The following is a 19,895-nucleotide window of genomic DNA, read 5'->3' as shown; positions in this document are numbered from 1 at the left end:
CCTGAGTGTGAAGTTTAATGCATTGTGCCAAACCTGTTTGTGGTCAGTCAGGTTAAAGAATAATTGTCCCTGCTGGGTTATTTTGGAAATATTACCGTTAACCATTTTTATACAGTTTTTCTTCACATGATCATTAAAATTGTCAATTTTACTTAAAAAACTGGGGTGAATCATGGGATTTCTATTTATAGCGGTCTGTTTGATTAGTTTGTTGAATACATCTTTTCCCAGCCAGTTGCTTGATGCTCAGGGTTAAGCTGCCAAAAGTAAGTCAAGATGCATTCAATGGAATCTGTTTTGTTCTTAGATTACTTCTGTTTTCGGTGTGTTGGAGCTCAGCCATTGCTCATATGAAGTCTGTGAGGTCTCTGTCCCACAGCAGAGTTAGTGAAGTCCACAAAGAGTTACAATTAGTTTTAGTTCAAGAGAGAAACTCCTTCTTCAGAAGTAGGCAAATAATTTACGTCAATATTGAGGCAAACAATCTTTAAAAAAACAGCAATATCTATTCTGGGACTTCATATAGTGCAGAGTCTTTAGGTCTTACAGTGTATTACAGGTAAATGTATTATTGCCTGTGTAAATGGGTATCTCTTGAACTAAGTTCGAATTGCATCGATACAGAAGCATTCATAGTATCACAAAGGGATACCTAAATCGCTAAAACCAAAGACTTATTAGCGAATGTTTTTCAGGCTTATCAGAGCAATCTTAAATATGAAGAACGTTTCAAAACAAAAATACACTTTATTGCTGGGGAACTTAAATGTAGTGGGAGGAAGAGATTCGATTTCTGACTGCCAATAATATTTCATGATATTTCTTAGTACAGATCTAAGAAAAAGATTTGGCACTTTCCAAGGATCTAATATACATTTTAACTATTTTTCTTTATATTTGTCATCCTCAAAATACTGTCTTGCTGTTTGCTTTTTTATATTATTGCGATGATTTCAGAGAAGTGCAATCCTACTGCGTATGATAGAATCTTTTTTTCTTCATTATGAAACTGTGTTTAGAGCCACAGGGAATATTTGCAGAAATAACAAACAGTGAGCCAGTCAGAACGCTATTTATTTTTATGAGCTATGGAATTTGAATTAGCAATGTGTTTGCCTTTTAAAGGAAGAATAAGAATGTTTCTCAAGCAGGGCTTGGACACTGAGGGCCTAAGTACGAGTTTGACCGCCAGACTCGCGGAGAGGTGGCAGTGGCGGTCTTCCGACAACTACATTTTACCTCGGTGATCGTGCCACCCTGGGACCACCCACACCGCCAGCAGTCTTGAGGCAGTAATATGTAATATTGCGGCCCCACCAACCATATTTCGAATTCACAGTCCATGCCGTGCTGGAACCTCCTTTGAAGCTCCCATTGCGGCGCCCCCCCTTCTTGGTCCCCTCCACTAGAGCACACGCTAGAGTCAATTATTTTCATTCCTTCTCTATCTGGGGAACTTTGTACCTCCTTTTGTGTTACAATTTGCAGTTCTGTGTCTTTAAAAATGACATAAAACTAGTTTTAGTCCTTCCTTTATGTCTATGACTTCAGCCGCATTACCTCCCAGTAACTACCCAGCGAATGAAGGGCTTTAGTTGTACCCTGCATGGGGCCAGTGCACCGATCCCGGAATACCAGCCGGACCGGCGGCAGTAGTAGGAAGGAGCATCACAGCAGCAGTTTCAAGAGTAGAGCTGTGCATAGCCCCCTGATTAATTTGACCAGCCTGTGGGTAAGAGTAAACAGGAGATCCGCTCTCCTAATATTTGGTATGTTAATGTTAATTACGCAAGCACATGCTGTAAATATATGAAAGACTTTTAAGATTAACAAGCAGTGGCATAGCCAATAGGTCTCACCTTTGGGACCTTATAAGTGTTTAGCCATGCAACAGTTAATGTTGTTGCACCAAGGATATTGTGCTGCACAGCTAAATACTTATGAGGTCCCAAAGGCGAGACCTATTGGCTATGCCAATTCTTGTTTATCTTACTGTGGACAAATACAAGTGAGAGAGCGAAAGGGTGTGTCCTGTTACCATGATCCCTTAACAATTGGGTATGCTGGGCAGCTGCCTGGGGCCCCAAGAGCACAGGGGCCCCATGCAGACCAGAATTTAACACTCATTTTCTATTAACCAATACAATTCCTGTGAATGGTTTTGTATGCAGGAACCAGTGCACAACTTTGCCCAGGAGAATATAATGCTGTTAAGATGGCTGTTGCGGGGTAACAATAAGAGATCGGATGCCTGGTGGTGTTAAGGAGGGTTTTATTTTTCCTAGTACACGTCTGCTCCTAAAGAATAATTTCTCTGGGGCATAGGGAGCCGAGTGCATTTTGCTGCTGGTCATCCATCTTCTACCGGTCTTCAATGTGCTCCTCCTCCTCCCGGGGTGGTAGGCGGTAGATCAGTGGTACAGGTGATTCGGCGGTGATAAAAGAAAACAATACTGAGTGTAAGGGGTTGAATTTAAGGAATTCTAGGGCACGGGTGTGAGGTGACACCACAAACCATGACGAACATCTAAGAAAAATAGGTGCGAGTGCTCAGGGAAGGGTGCAAGCAGGAATAGTAAGGTAGGAGGTGGCTTTATTTCACTGGACTCTCCCTCCTCCATCTCCATACCGCGAACCCTTCCCGTACCTGCGATAGCCATACCCCTCCTGGAGTGTGGCTGGAGGAAGCATGGTACCGTTGGGCTCCCGGCTTTTGTAAGGCTCCTAATGGTTCTCTCCTCGGGCTCCCTCTCTACTCCAGTAGTCTTCTATCTTCGGGCAACTCGGCGTCTTCGCTATTCGCCTCCTTCTCCTCTACGGTGATGACACACCCCAGCTTTGTCCTGCATTCACTCCTTATTAGGCAAATGTTGAAGACATCATCAGGGGGCGGAGTCCCGTCATACGCGATTCCTCAGTTGAAGGAGCCGTCCTGGAATTCCTCTGTCGATCTCAGCAATGGTGAGGTCGGGGAGCCCCACTCATCCTGTTGTGGAGATATAAGAGGGGGAGAGAGTGGGGTCGCAATCCACCAGTCTTTGACATCTTTGTCTTCTGCTCCCGCTGCTCCGACCTTGTTACAATGGACTTGTCCCTAAAAGTGTTGAGAGTGTTGTGTTTTGGTGTGCCAACTCACTTGTTTCTATGGAAAGGTTAGGAGGGCAGTGAGGTACTATAGCTAGTCAGACTTGGGGTCATAGATACTGAGATAGTATGGTGACTCATACCCTACATGCAATGTACTATGGTCCCAAGCATAGTTCTGTTCCTGAGCAGAATCCCTGCAACATGGCCCCATCAATGTTTTGGTCAGGTACTTGCTTGCGGGAACCCTGAGTGGTGCTGGTGCTTGTCCACAATAACCTGGCACTCTTGTATCGAAGATATCCGTGGTGTTGGGGATCCTCCACAGCTCTTGGCTAGCATCTAGCTCTTTTTTTTCAAGCTTTAATATTAAAAGGTTTATACCCTGCGTGTGCTACTCTTTGAACCCATTATAAAATGACTTATGGTGCAACCTATTGCAAGTGCGGACAACTGCTGACCAGCAGTATATGCCCATTTACAACAATATGGAGTCCCTAATGCAGGAGGTCCTATAATTTCTGTTACAACAGTGGAGACTGCCTTCTGCTTTGAAGGTTTTTATAACTGGATCACATTTACGGCTATGAAAGCTAATGCTAACACTTTTCATGAATATACTATACCCCAGGCGCCTGCAGCATATCAACGTTATGTTCTTGTTGAAATTCCTCTTACAGACTGGGAGTACCAGACTTGATTTAACCCCTCCTATGCTCATGACGAGCTGAGCTCATCATGAGCCACGACGCTCCTGTGCTCATGACGAGCTCAGCTCGTCATGGCCCGTGGAACGCTCAGGTGCGAGGAGAATTCCCCTGCTGTGCTGAATGTTCCACAGGAGCCAATGCACCTGTGACGAGCTCAGCTCGTCATGAGCACAGGAGCGCCGTGCCTCATGACGCGCTGAGCTCGTCATGAGCATGCGGGCGATGTGCGCGCCCCCCTCACCTCCAGCACAGCGGGGGAATAACCCCCGCAGCGAAGGGGTTAATGGAGCCCTTCCCCATGTCCCTGGCCAAGTTCAAATGAGTCCTCTCAGTAATGATGGGCCACTTGGCCGGCATTGGCTGGATATACACCATATCCAGATTTAGGTAATTTGAATCTAGTACAAACCTTTGCTTTGTAAAATGTCCCTATTATCATTTATCAATGGCTTACTCAATTTATTTTACATACATTACTAGCTGGTCAGCCAGACGTGGCCTGCAAGTACAAGCCCCTGATGCCTGCAGTTCCTGTAATAATTTCTGTAATTGTTCATTCAGCTATGTCCAAATGGCCCACTAATCGTGAAGAAATACCATTTTGGATTGCCCAAAAAATCTATCAACTTGAACTGTGTTCACCTTTATGGGACTGAAAGACAAGAACAGAATTCTAACTATGTGCTTACGCACTGGAATAGCTCCGACTTTAACTGACTGCAACACCTGGGGAACTATTTTTGCAACAGTCTACACTCTTCGTCTTGGCACTCCCTCGATGACCGTTACGACGAATGTCCTCAAACAAATACAGAATGAGCATGGGGTAGGTCCTGCCCTCGATTTGGGAATGAAAATCATGGGTAATTTTCCAGTTGTCTCCGAAATTATCCTTTCTAATGTTAAAGGTGAAGCAGCGTCTTTGGCCATATGCCAGCGACCTGCCACGGTGGCAGTAGCTGACCATGAATGTGAGTTACAGGTTATCAGTGCTACTGTATATATGTCTTTGAGATGCAATAGCCTGGTAACCAGACCTTCAGTACCACCACTTGGAAAGACTAGCTCAGACAAGGATGTCAAAAACAACATAAAGGTAGACAACATGGAGGTTCTCCACCCTCTGAAAGACAACATGATTTTTGTGATCTCGCTAGAATAACGACTACAGAGAGGTAGCAGGCATGTTGTCCTCTTTCCTTTCAGGAATCATCTGATCAATAGTACCACAGATGAGGGCAACCTGACTGTAAACAAGAAGAAATTAAAAAAGGGAGACACAATGCTTTTCTGATGTAAAGATAAATAAGGAGGACTGCCCTCCTCTATATAAATCCCTTTTCAGAAAAAGAAAGTTACAGCATTAACTGCTAAATATGTTATAGACAGTGAAAACCCTCTTCCTGAACAGGAGTTAAGTGGTGACTCTCCTTGAAAGCGCTGCAGAAGTAACCATAGTACGCTGGACTCTCCACCAATTTCTGGTTGCAAAAGCAATTGAAACATTTATTACGGTTGAAGCTGTAGATACCCAGCGTGGCCCCTCCAGACACACTATATCACTTAGATATTCAAATTGAAGGTGACATTAAACGCACCATTAAAGCGATATTTTGGGACAACTTGAAATGAATAAATTTAGGATTCATAGAGCGCCTGGTTTCTCCGAATGGCATGCCCCGCGCTAAGCAGTAGCATCTTATTGGAGTCAGGAAGGTCAGGAGCAGGTGGGCTTCTAGCTCTGTCTAAAGAGCCACATTTTCAGATTTCTGCAGAAACTTGCCTCCGACTGTACGAGCCTTAGGGTGAGTGGCAAAGAGTTCCAAAGCTTGGCTGCATGAATACTAAAGGAGCAACCCCCAGTTGTGCCCTGCATACTCTGGGAATCACTGCCGCTTCCCCAGATCTGAGTACTCTCGGAAGGAGTGTAGGCATTAGTCAGGGGAAAAAGATAGCTGGGACAGCTCCATTACATTATCATGTGCGTGAAGCACAGAGCTTTGAATGAGCTTCTGTGTTTAATTGGAATCCTGGAAAGTTCAGACAAACCTTATCTAATGGAGGTCCCTTTTGGAATTCTTAATAGCATCCAGGCTGCTGTATTTTGTTCTCTTTGAAGAAGGGCCAGTCTGCCTCTAGCGGTCCCCAAATATAGCATATTATAGTAGTCAAGTTGCGACACCAGCAAGGCCTTTCTTATGGTTTCTGTGCTGTGGCTGGTATTAGCCTCGAAAACTTCCTTAACAGTCTCAGCACTCCGCAACAGGTGCCCTCAACGGCCAGTATCTGACTTTCAAATGATAGCTGAGCGTCAAAGAGGGTGCCTAGGTTTTTCACTTTAGGTTTAGGGATAGTGGGTGGGGCCCAGATCCACCGGCCATCATGCTGAGAACCAGATAGAGGGCTGTTTACCCACCACCAGCACCTCCTTTTTTATCTGCATTTAACTTCAAGCTGCTAGCCTGCAACCATGTCACTAGGTCAGCGAGATATGATTGAAAATTTGCTGCAGCCCTATCGTCATCATTAGCTTGTGTGATGACAAGCTGAGTGTGTCAGCGTATGACACCATTCTCACATCATGTCCCTAAATAATGTCAGCCAAAAGGGCAAAGGTATAGGTTAAACAGAGTCGGGCTTAGTGTCAATCCCTGGGGCACTTCCCGCTGTAAAGGGATAGTGTCAGAGGTATATGGCTTCCGAGTTACCGAGAAAGAGCGCTTATCAAGAAAGTCTGCAATCCAGTCCAAAGCTCTGCGCTTTATGCCTTGTGTCCACAAGTGATCCAGTAACACAGTGTGCAAGACTATATCAAATGCTGCACTAAGATCCAGCAAAACGAGAGCCCCTGTTTTCCCTTGGTCAGCCACTTTACATAGTGTCTCAGAAGCCAGAAGCAAGGCTGATTCCATGCTATACTGTGGCCTGAAACCTGATTGGGTCTTGTGAAGGACATTATTCTCTGCAATGAACTCTGAGAGTTGGGAGTTGGCGTGTTTTTCAGCCAGTTTTGTCAGGAAAGTAAGCAGAGAGATGGGGCAAGAAGTCTCTGGTTTGGAGGAGTCAAGAGATGTTTTTTGAGACGTGGAATCACTAATGCATGTTTCCACTCTGCCGGAAGTCAGCCGGCTTCAAACAACAGGTTAAGCACTGAGCATAATCTAGGAGCCAGTGCTGGTAGCCCCACTTTCCAATTACCTTGGAGGCACCAGGTCTAGAGGTGAGCCAGATTTGATTTTTGCCGCTAGAGAGCATCGTTTTTCCACTGAGATGCTCTCAATCTTGTAGGCAATACAATACAAGAAAATGTCTCCACCCGAAATAAATCAAAAGGGCGCTAGTAAGGTTGCCAAAAATAAGGTCTCCCAGCAAGGAACAGTCAATATACAAAGTTAGAACATATTCATAAATAGACTTTAATAAGCATTCATTTGTATATACAATCAATTGATTTTCATTAATATAATGTCACAAAAGGAAAAAATTAAGTAAAGATACACATACCCATAACACATTCATTCAGGCATTCACAACCGCACATATTCCTCATTCACTCAAATCTCATTCGTCCATATCCTAGAGGATCCAATCATTCAAGCTAAATTTAAAACTGTTCTAAGAAAGGCGGAGAACCACAGTACTAAATAGTCAGCATAAGAGACAAATAGCCTTCCTACATATATATAATTTTAAGTGAAAGTTTGCACAAAATCACATTTCAAAAATGTAACTGAAGTTATGCAATAAGGTTTTTACAGTCCAAATGTCTAACAAATACTTAGGGAAACGAGTAGGCAAAAACAAATGGTTATAGAATATAACAATATGTGGTCAATACGCAGGTTTCTTTCTGTGGTGGTGCAGACGTACGTTTTGGTGTACGACCTATTACAGGTCTAACCTTCCTCAGGGCACATGTCTCCGTAGAGACAGATGTGAGGGATATCTTTAAGGCAAATACAGGTCACAGTCAAATAATGAATATCGAACACGAAAAGCTAACAGCACAATCCGTTGGAGATAGGCGTTCAGAAAGTCTACGCAAGGTGGATACCAAATAACAATAGGGTCCAAGCCAGTCAAGCAAAAGGTGTATAGGTTTCGAGGGAGGCAAGGCAGCAGGGAGGTCCTCAGAGAAAAATAGATCGCTGTAGCCTCCTAAGTGGAATTTACGCAATGCAACTGGCACGATGGCCGAATAAAAGTCAGACAAAGATTGGGCGATGGGCGAAGGCAGCAATGAAGATGGGCCCAAAAAGAAAAGAAAATAACTTAGGGACGGGGGCTTGTATAGAATACTCCAGCCCCGGGTGCTCGAGGGCATCCAATCAATTGATGCAGTTTCGGCATGAGCTGGCGTCCACGATGCAAAAGCGGGATGCAGGAAACAATCTTGTAGGCACCATCTGGGAGGGGATCTGAGTTCCTCATAGAAGAGAGTCCATAATTATTAGCAGCATTTGGAAAAGATGCATATATCTAGGGGATTTTATCCAAGAAGAAGTGGGCAATCTCATTGCAACTGCTCCTACTAGGATCCCTGACCTATCCAGGGAAGTGAGAGATTTGACAATCCTAAAAAAACTTGAGGATCGTTCTTAGCCTAGTCAATCTTTTGTGTGTAGAATACCGACCGAGCCACCCTGATCTTTTTATGGTATTCCTTTAGCCCAAGCAGATAAGCGACTTTGTCTTGGGAGCAATAGTTCTTCTGCCAGCTTCATTCAAGGCGTTTGCATAATTGTTTAGTTTGTGCGAGGTCCGCCGTGAACCAGCCTGTTAAAGGTCTGGAGCGCGAGAAATGTTGTGTTTTACCTGGAGGGCGAGAAATGTTGTCTTTTAGTTGGCGCTGTCGTATCCAATGCTTTCTCTAACCATGCCGAGACTTGCTTGTTGGTTCCCATTGGGCAGTTTTCATAACATGGAGGACGACTGCTCAGGGCATATAGAAAAGCCTCCTGACTAATCTTAGACCAATGTCGATTTTGATGGATTGGGTCTGTGTTCGTTTTGGTGGGGAATCGGCATCCAGAAACTGAAAAGGAATAGCATAGTGATCGGACTAAGTATTAGGAATAAGATTGGCCCCTTTCACTAAAATGGGAATTGAAAAAATGGGGTCAAGAATGTGCCCCTGTGTGTTTGTAGGTTTCTGTACCAACCAAGGGTGCTTAAATGACTTCAAGTCTTCCATTAAGTCTACACTATTGAGTGAGGTTGGATCTTCAAAATGTTGGTTAAGATCCCCTAAAATTAGGAAGTTCGAATGTTGTACAGCAAAAGGGGGAATCGTATCAAGGAGAGCCGAACTGAACAAGGCATAAGCCCCAGGAGGCCTATACATCAATAGGCCATTGAGGGAGAAGAGGCCTGAGATGATTAGGGAAAAGAAGGCTGCTTCGGCCCCACTGATCTGTACTTCTGAGAAATTGCAGCCTAGCTGTTGCTTGTATATCACTGCAGGCCCGCCTCCCCTTCCCTGTGGTCTTTCCAGCCTAGTATTAGCATAGCCCGTTGGGATGGCATCTCGAATATCTGGAGAGGACTTATCATTGAGCCAGGTTCCTACCAGGAAAAGAGCGGTCATCTGCATAACCACTAACCCTGGGCGTAGTGGGCGTAGTGGGGCTTCGCGGAGCTACGTGAAGTGGGCGAGAAACTACGCCCACCTCCGCACTCCGCGTAGCCCCACTACGCACCGCAGGCCTCCCTCCCTCCCGCCCTCCCTAAATACTTTAATTTAAAAGTTAGTAAGAATTAAAAGGCACTTACCTTGCGCGCCGCTGCCCGCTGCGTCTCCGGGGCTCCCTCTCTTCATCTGCGCCGTCTTGGGTACTAATGCGCATGCGCGGGCGGCCGCGCATGCGCATTAGTACCCAAGACGGCACAGATGAAGAGAGGGAGCCCCGGAGACGCGGCGGGCAGCGGCGCGCAAGGTAAGTGCCTTTTAATTCTTACTAACGTTTAAATGAAAGGATTTAGGGAGGGCGGGAGGGAGGCGGGTGGCGGCCAGCTACGCACCGTCTGCGGAGCGTGCGTAGTGCCGAATTCTACGCCTGCTACGCAAAATGCGTAGAAGCCGGCACTACGCACACTCTGTGCACGGAGCGTAGCTGCCCGCCCACCCTTAATAACCACAATGAGATCGGCAATTTCAGACCTGTGCTTGGGGAGGGATTGGCAGTTTAATAGGAAATATTGGACACCCTATGGGCAACCAGCAGATTTGGAAAACTTGGGCATAGCACAAAGGAACACCCATGGCATGCATTTTGTCCCATGTCCACCTGTATTGAATGCTGACAGGTGGTGTTGTGCTCACAGTTAATGGAATGTAGCTCAGCTGCAGAACATTGCTCTAAACCTGGGCTACAAGCAGCAGAGTGTCTGGCCCCTGGTGCCGTCCAAGCACGGACGGGCGCAGAGAGGCTTGGCTTTTGTGCGCCAGCCGTGCACCACAGGCTGGTCACACCAGGGTTCTATTTTTATAGCCTGCACAACTAGAATGTTGCAGCCCAATATGGCGTTCCATCCTACGGAGCCTAGAGGACCCGCAAATCTGGAAGAGAGCACACGTCTCCAGAATGGGTGAACTCCCCCCCCCCCCAAACGTGGTAAGACTGAGGCAAAGTTTAAAAACAGAACATTAAAAGTAATTATTCAGCCTCTGTCACTGAGATCCTGCAGTGATAGTGCTGCGCGGTCACGCCATGCTTCTATTTTTATAGCCTGTGTGACTAGAATGCTGCAGCCCAAGATGGAATCCCTGCTCCACCCTACAGGAGCCTAGAGGATCCAACAGAGGGCAGCACAAACCCGGAAGAGAGCACATGCCTCCAGCATGCCCCCCCCCTCTGTCTCCCGAATGCGGTAAGACTGAGGCTGTACAATCAGGTCAAATTCGAGCGGCACACAATAGATGTAGATACACTGTTTTTTTTATTTAAAAGTTTAAAAACAGATTAAGGTACACAGTAAAAGTAATTTGTCAGCTTCTGTCACTGACTGACTGCAATGATAGACTTTACTACGTCTTATGACATACTTTTGTTCTTGCGTCCCCCAGGGTGATTCTACCTTCCTTTTTGACACCTTGTCCCAGATAAAGCAAAACAAGCTTATTCTTTTGAATGGGATCTTGCATTGGCCCCTGCACTTTATCATAACCACACTGGTTGGCAGAAGGATTCCCCTTACCTGGTGATTCCTATATGGTCCACACCTCACGTAAAATCCACAGTATTCTATTAAACAGGATGCTAAAGCATCTGTTAAAGAAATTCTTTCTCAGATAGAGTACCAGGGAGTATATGACCCCTGTGTATCTCAAATGAATAATCCTCTTTTCCTGTTCTGAAACCTGATCATTCCTATCACATTGTCTTGGACTATAGTCATGTACAAATATGTGCAGTATAAAATATACACAGTACTGCTCTCATTAATAACAGATTCTGTAATAAATACAAAACCTCTTTTAATAGCTCCAATGTTTATTTAGTCACAGTTTGGCTCCTGAGTGCTGTGACTGGCCAGCTTTTAGTGCCCTAGGCTTTCAAATGTGCTATGCTTGTCTTTCTATGGGCTATTTGACTAGCTGGGTGCTTTTGCAGCACAAATGTTTCTGATTATCAATGAGATTGACCCTGATGCTCTGTCCTATATGGATGATATCTACCTGACGGACAATGACTTAAACCCCTACTTGGCGAGAGTGAATTGCATAATATTGGGATTTGCTAAACTTGGCTACAAGTTTAAAAATTTAACATAGCTTTTCTCAGTGTCCTTTTCTTAGCATAGGAACTTACCAATGAGGTAAAAAGTCTTGTCCCTCATTGTTTTGAGAAATGTGCATAACTGTAACCTCCAAACACACTAAAAAGATCGCAGTCTCTGCTGGGATTTTTAAATTTTGGCAAAACTTACATAACTGATTATACACAGCGCATGAAACCCCTTTATGGATTTATACATCCTGATATTTCCATTTCATCTTGGACATCAGAACATACAGAAATACTCAGATCATTACAATGTGACTTGCTTGAAACAAGACACTTGCATCCATGCGTAATACCACAAACCTCGTCATCTGAGTTTTACTGGGTGCAATTGGATTTACATATGTCACATGAGAGCGAAACAGTTCCTTTAGCATACAAATTGCATTTACATTCTGCTCCAGAAATGTGTTTTTGCTTCCACTGAAAAAATACCTACTACTGTGCAGATGGCCATCCTTAAGAATTCCCCCTTGCACAAGGGAAACACATTATTGTTGTAACTCCTGTTCCGGCCCTAGAGGCTATCACAAAGCCAGCATTCCTAACGCCAAAGCCCTCCGTTCTCGATGGATACAATGGGCTCTGTCCTTAATAGTCGTAGATGTAGACTTTGACTTGGAACCTTCTTTGCAAACACAAGAATTTCTACAGTATGAGCATGTCTTTCCTTTGCCTTCTACTGTTCTTCCTCTTCATCAGTATAAACATATTATTTACACTTATGGTTCAGCTTAACCTGCCATAGGTTTTCAGCAGCAGTACTTTAGTTATTGGCATTATGTTAGATGGCTTTTCAACCCCAAACAACTTGCACTTTGAAAAACGGATCCTAAATTACGCACACTTATTGTGTGTGATTTGTATTACTGTGTACAGTCTATTAATGACAGTTTACATTTTTGGCTACACAATGAGTTTAGAGATTCAAAGGGTAGCAAAATCCAGCACAAACTGAATTGGGTTAAAGTGGTAGATTTTAAGTATAATTTGCCAAAACCTCCTCTAATACATACTTTGAGTCATCAACATGTGGAAACACACTGTAGGGAATTCTCTGGCTGATGAAGTGGCCAAATCTGCAGTAGCCACAGCTAAAACAGCAGCAGTCACATGCTCTAAAGCTCCTATTGATAATGATATATTGGCTGCCGTGAATGCTTTTAGAAACAGCACCCCTTTACTGCAGGGATTTCCTTATAAGTAAACTTGGGACAGATGTACGAACATTCACTTTAGCATGTCTCAAATTGCGTCAAATTGCGACTTGCAATTTGCGACTCGCAAAAGTGAATGTACAACAGTGTCTCAGACATTGCCATTAACAATGGGATGGCAAATTGCAAGCCTCATCAATATTCATGTGGCAAGTGCAATTTGCAACCCCATTGGGAATGGCTAGTACTCCCAGGGATGGTGGCCAGCAGACCACCATGTCTGCAACTGCTTTTAAAAAAAGCCATTTTTTTAAAATATATCCCGTTTTCCTTAAAGAGAATGCATTTAAAAAAGAAAATTTAAACTTTTCTGTTTCATTGTTTAAGGGCAGGCAGTGGTACCTGGGATCACTGCGTGCTCTTAAAAAATATTTTTGCAAACACTCACAAAAGGGAACGGGTCCCCTGGGGACGCCTTACCATTTGCAAGTGGTTTACCACCTACTGGAAGTAGGTGGTAAAATGGGAGTGTTTGCGGTCGCAAATGAATCGTACATTGCTGTAAGACTCGCTATTAGTAAGGGACACCCTTGGCACGCCCCATCCTAATTGAGAGTCGCAAACCATATTTTGCGAATCAGTAATAGGTTACTGACTAGCAAAATATGGTTTGTGCATGAGGCAGACGAATTTTGCAGTTGCAAACGGGCTGAATTGTCATTTGTGACGGCAAAAAATGGTTACACATCTGTCCCCTTATTAGTTGAAAAACCAGAATGTTCTTTTTTTAACTATTCCTGGAGTTGTCAATTTTATGATTCCCAACGAGGACCGCAGACAAGCTTTAATAGTTACCACGCATGAAGGAAGAGTTTCGACTCATATGGGAGTGGCTGCCACTATTTCGCTTGTAAATACATCTGTCAGCAAATTAAAAGCTTCTCTGTGTCTGGTCCACCGCAGACACATCTCTTGATATTCCAAAAGCCTTTTTGACAGTATTTACCTTGATAACTGTGATCCACTGAATTTCGATACTTAATTCAAATTTATCTCGATTGAAGTTGATCCTTGCTCTAGATTCCTCTGGATTTTGCCACAGTGCTTGGCTGATACTCAAACTGTTATTAAAGACTTTTAAGTCATCATCAGGACTTATGCCTGTTGTGTATTCCACTCGGGCCAGGGTTTGGCTTTCACTTCTAAAGCATAGGGTGATCCAATTACGTCCATGGGTGTACAGGTGCATTATTCTTCTCCATTCTATCATGGAAATAATGAACCATCACTTAAAGCAGTCTTTAACAGCTAGAGTATTAGGCACAGAGCATAGTTGGTTGAACCATCTCTACAGGGTTCAACAAACACCTAATAATCTCCCCAAAAGATCTCTGGGTGGGTGAACATCATACAAAATGCTTTTTGGCATCAAGATGTATGTTCCAGACCTTGACGGTCCCAACATTGTAGCGGCTGCTGAAACCTTTAACATCAATGACCTTTGTGCTGTCTTACAGAATTTACAAATGTTGGAGGACGCTTAATCTCACAAACACTTGCCTGCATCTCTCTCTTTGAGTACCGAGAACCAAAATCCAGTTTCTGGCTGAATCCCAAAAGTTGGAGATCTGGTTCGGGAGAAGGTGGCAATGTAATGGAAATTCGTCCCAACGTACTGTGCTCCTGTTCCTGTCCATGGCATAAAAGGTACACAAACTGTGATCTTGCCACCACTTCTGGGCACTAAAGACAAATGATTTGTCTCCATTGAACATGTTCAACTACACCATGTGACCAATTCCCAATAGTATGCCGCAAAGTGTTCACACTCTCCTGCAAGACTTTCCATTACAGCCCGTGAGCACAAGCGATGCTGATTCTCCTCGGCTGGGGAGGGGCGAGGCTGAGTTCTCTGCAGGTAATTTGACAGACACAGTACTTGTTTCTACTATTGCGTCTTCTACGATGGATGCTATTCATACTGATCCACCGCTGGCAAGTCTTTCTGAATTGGATTTATTGGTTCCTACGGCTAGTCACAGCCTCCAGTTTTCCAGTCGAGTACCTACGGGTACTATATGGATCAAGATGATTTTTCTTCAGACAGTTCTTCTGTTTTACATTCACCTCTCACATGGATTTTATGTTTTATTTCATGGTTAAAATGCACATATCTAGTCCTGCTTTGTATATTTGTAGGGATCATACTCTCGTTAGTTTTTCTGTTTATGTGTATTAGTTTATGACTGTTTTTTTCCTATTAATCATTGGCCAATATCTCCCAAAACATTCTACTACAGAACTGGTTGATAGCATGTTGGCCGCAAATTCTTCATCGCATAAACTGAAAAGAGACTTGTCCCTTATCAACATTTCAGCTGTTTCAGTGACTGATGGAATTGTTTAGGTTAAAGTTCCTTTCCACATATTAGGCCCCACAAAGATCCTGCAGATACCATATGTGTTCAAAGTGTTTCTGGCTGATGTAATAGTACCTGGGTTATATTTGGATAATTGGGATGTTGATACTGAAACTTCTATGTTTTCAGAACTAGAGCATTGTACTGTTTCCAATCATAGGACCTATATATCGTAGTTCTGCAAACTATGCCGATATATTCTGTTTTCATCATTATGGACATCATCATTTTCTGTACAGAACTAGTGGTCAGCATCTACATTTTAATTGCACACAATGGGAACATTGTCCAACTCCCCCGCCAGGGAGTTCCAAAAGACAAAAAGAGAAATTCACATATTTTACAGGATATGACACTTCAGATCCTGCATAATAATATTTCAAATTAGATCCTACCTCACCCAAAAATATATGATTACCCAGACCCAGCTCACATATACAGCTTTGTGTATGAACCAGGTAGCCCTTACAGGCTATGGCAACTGGAAGGACACCATTGATTTGAAGTCAATCTGGGGAACAACATCTTAGCAGGTTCAGGGAACAGAAACATTATTTATTCCTTCCCAAATATTTTTGGGAAATGAAGCGATCCAGCAGTCTATCTATCTGGTATTGACAAAAATGAAAGAAATGAGCGCCCCACAATTCCCTCTATTGCCCGCTTTGATAATTGGCACAGTTTCTCAAATTACAGGGAAGAACAGTTAAAAAGCATTGTGCAGAATGGTACAGATAATTTCTTATTTTCGATTCCTGATGGGTGGTTGTTGTGGCCAATAGATACCAATGGTTGCCATGCTCGTTTTCTTAATTCTACACCTGGATTTGAATCAAACAGTCCTGATCCCGGACATGCTCAGTCAACACATTCTGGAATTATGATCACCTATTCAATGGGAAGGTTATATCAGAAATGGTTGGAACATTCCACATTGTCTGCAGTGAAGCAACACCTTTCTCTCTTGTCCAAAGAATTAATGAATTTATCAGGTTTTCTAGAGAGCCCAAATCCTCATGTTCTAAAACATGTATATATGCTACAGATAATGACATTTGGAAATTACCCAGATGGAAGCAACTGCGTATTTGACACAAATTGGCCAAGATAATTTGGATGAAGTGCTTGCTGTTGTGGATAATAGTATTAATATGTTGTCCTCTTGTATTTACAATTTAAACAACATGATGTTGTCTGTTATTGATATTGTGCAGATTGACATGTCAACAGTGTATCATGGGCAAAGTCAACAAGATCTACTGTGCAGTTTAGCTGGATTTTTTATTTATTTATTTATTTTATAGTATGTATAAGGCGCACAGCTACCCACAAAGGGTTTCCCGGCGCCGAATTAGCAAAACACAGGGCACAGCTAGAGAGAGAACAAATCCGAGGGTATTTATTTATCGAACAACCAGGTCTTTACACTTTTTCTAAAGTTCCAGTAGTTTTCTTCTTTGCGTATTTGGGTGGGCAATGTGTTCCAAAGAGTTGGACCCAGATATGAAAAGGATCTCCCGCCCATTCTAGCCCGTTTATACCTGGGTACCGTATAGGTCACTGATGTAACTGAACGAAGATTGCGATTGGGAAGGTAGGGCTTGGCAAGATCTTGAAGATACTTGGGAGCGGTCCCAGCTTTGATTTTAAACAGATAGCTCAGGGTTTTAAAGCGAATCCGGTTTTCAACCCTGAGCCAGTGAAGGTCCCTAAGATGTTTAGTAATCCTGGCGTGTCTGGGGATTCTACAAAGCAGTCTGGCCGCAGCGTTTTGTACCAGTTGCAAGCGTCTTACTACTGCTTTGTTTGCACCCAGGTACAAGATGTTACCGTAGTCAAGCCGAGAAGTTACTAAGGCATTGACTACGGTCTTCTGGGTGGTAGGTGGCAACATCCAGACAATTTTACGTAGCCATCTGAGAATGGTAAAACATATGCCCGCTACTTTGTTGGCTTGCTGTGTCATGGAGAGATTGTCATCTATGATGACCCCAAGATTTCTGACCTGAGTGGCTGGGGGCGGAAGCTTGCCCAGTGATGTCGGCCAGTGGGGATCGCTCCAAAGATCCTTATTATTCCCTAAGAGGAGGACCTCTGTTTTGTCCCCATTTAATTTAAGTTGGTTAGTCGACATTCAGCAGAATATCTCGTGAAGGCCTATTCTAAGTGCAGACGGAGCAGACGTATCAGATTTGGAGAGGGAAAACAAAATCTGAGAATCGTCTGCATAAGTCATTAAAATAAGATCAAAATTCTCTGCAAGATTGGCTAAAGGACGAAGATACAAATTAAACATCAGGGGACTCAGGATAGATCCCTGTGGTACACCATGGGGAGAGTAGAAAACATCCGAACAGGCCTCAGCAGAGGTGTTCTGGAAGGTGCGTAGGGATAAGTATGATTTAATCCATTCTAACGCCCTGCCCTCGACACCACACTCCTCCAACCTGACAAGCAGTCTGGAGTGAGAGATGGTGTCGAAGGCCGCACTTAGATCTAACAGGACCAGTTCCACCGTTTGTCCATCATCTCTGAGCTCTCTGATCTTTTCCGTAATCCCGAGCAGGGCGGTCTCGGTAGAGTATCCACTCCTAAAGCCGGACTGGGACGGGTGAAGTAGTTCATTGTTTTCCACATATGTGGAAAGTGCCTCATGAATATGCCTTTCCAACATTTTGGAAAAAGCGGGGAGTAACGATATTGGCCGATAGTAGGCCAATATCGTAGGATCGGCGGTCGGCTTTTTTAACAGAGGGCTGACTATGGCATGTTTCCATAGAGCAGGAACTGAAGCCTGTTCCATGGAGGCATTAAGTATTTCTGTGATAGGTGTCAGGGTAGAGTCCTCCAGTTGGCTCATGATACTGATGGGAATGGGGTCGCGAGGGGAACCCGATTTGATCGATTTTAAAAGTTTCCTCAGTTGATCTGATGTAATGGGAGGCCAGGCTTCGAGATGACAGTTTCCTTTAGAGATTAGGGAGGTTTCCTCTTGGTTATGAGTGGTAGTGCTATTTTTGTTGATATTAGAGACGATCTTCTCAATTTTTTCAGTGAAAAAGGACGCCAGATCCTGACACTGCTGGGTGTTGAGTGGAGCCACCTCCGCTCTAGAGTTTTCTCCGGCCAATTCCTTCACAGTGTTGAAAAGCGTCTGGACTTTGTTAACAGCTGTATTTATGGTAGTAGTCACATAGCTTGCTTTAGCTTTCAGGCATGCCGAATGATAGCTGTTTCTGGCCTTGCGGTAGAACTCTTTTTGATGCAGTTCGTAGTTCTTACGCCACTGTCTCTCTAGGTTCTTACAGGTAGATTTTTCTTTCTTGAGGGCCTCTGTAAACCAAGGGGCCGGGGGACGATGTACTTTCCCTTTATAACGGGATAAGGGCAGACTGGCGTTCACTGCGTCATTTAGCCATGTCTGTATGGCATCAGATATATTTTCCATGTCTCCGTCAAGGTATGGGTGGACTTTATTCAATGAATTATTGAGATCATCTAAATTTAGGTTTTTCCAGTTTCTCCTAAAAGAGTCAGAGGGGGTAGTGGATGGGCGTTTGGTGGGTTTTAGAGAAATAGAGAAGAGTATGAGAAAATGATCTGACCAGAAAATGGGAGTGGTGTTCAGCCATGATAATTCTTTCATGTTAGAGATGATAGGGTCAAGCAGATGTCCCGCTTTGTGGGTAGGGCCCTTATTACACAATGTGATGTCTAATGCCATGAAATCATCTATAAGATTTTTACAGATCTTATTGTTGTCGTCGTCCAAATGGAGATTCAGGTCCCCGAGTACTGTAAAATTTTGAGCTTTTAAATGGTGAGGTAAGATAAGGTTTACCAAAATGTTTTAAACACTTAAAATTGGTGCATTCTATGGCATTACTTAAACTGCAGATATTTATTTCTGCCATTTAATTTAACCCACAAACAACAATTGATGGCCATAAAAGACGCAACCTTCACAATGCTGCATTTAGAAAAAATCACACAACTTCCATTCACTATACCTGAAACTACTTCTGCTGTGTGGTTAATACACCAAGATATTTCTCTGCCTACCTTGACTTTTCAATTCACAGCTTAAATGAAACATTTCCCTGTAGGTAGATATGAACACCTTGGGAGCAGCCTCATTCATGAAGTATTGTCCCTTCTTTCTTTATATCGTTGTGAATGTGCCAACAAGGAAGTTTTGATTGCTGAATGCAACTCTACTGTCGTTCATTAACTTGTTTGTAAACATGTTAAAATTCACGATACACGTAATATTTCAGTGCCCAATTTGACCTCCTATTTGAAAGGAATTCTTGTTCCGGCAATTCTTGCCCTATTACAACACTCTCTAATGGGAGTTATTAATTGCTTAGTGATCAGGATTGTTGTGGAGTGTGAGCTGGAGTTACGTATATTTTATCCGATTCCCAGTTAGTCACTTGTTGCAACTCGTCTTGTTCACCCCACATGGGATCGTAGAATTATCAATGTGGCCTTCCATTCTAACTCCGAAGACAGGCTTCAAAAAGCTAAGCAAACTCGAAGCATTACCGTTCCAACAAGAAGTAGCTATCGCATCTGATCGTTAATCCTTCAAATTGAAGGTGGCTAGAACTTTCAGTGAAATAAAATAATTGTTAAATATACACCTTCCCCTGCATTTCAGAGAATTAATGCATCTAATGTTTAATGCTTCTAGTACAGCAGGCCTCACCCACTTTTTTAAGGTTGTAAGTTCCGGCC

The sequence above is a fragment of the Lissotriton vulgaris genome, chromosome 6 (genome assembly GCF_964263255.1).
Source record: "Lissotriton vulgaris chromosome 6, aLisVul1.2, whole genome shotgun sequence".
Taxonomy (NCBI): Eukaryota; Metazoa; Chordata; class Amphibia; order Caudata; family Salamandridae; genus Lissotriton; species Lissotriton vulgaris.
This window is presented reverse-complemented; position numbering follows the sequence as displayed.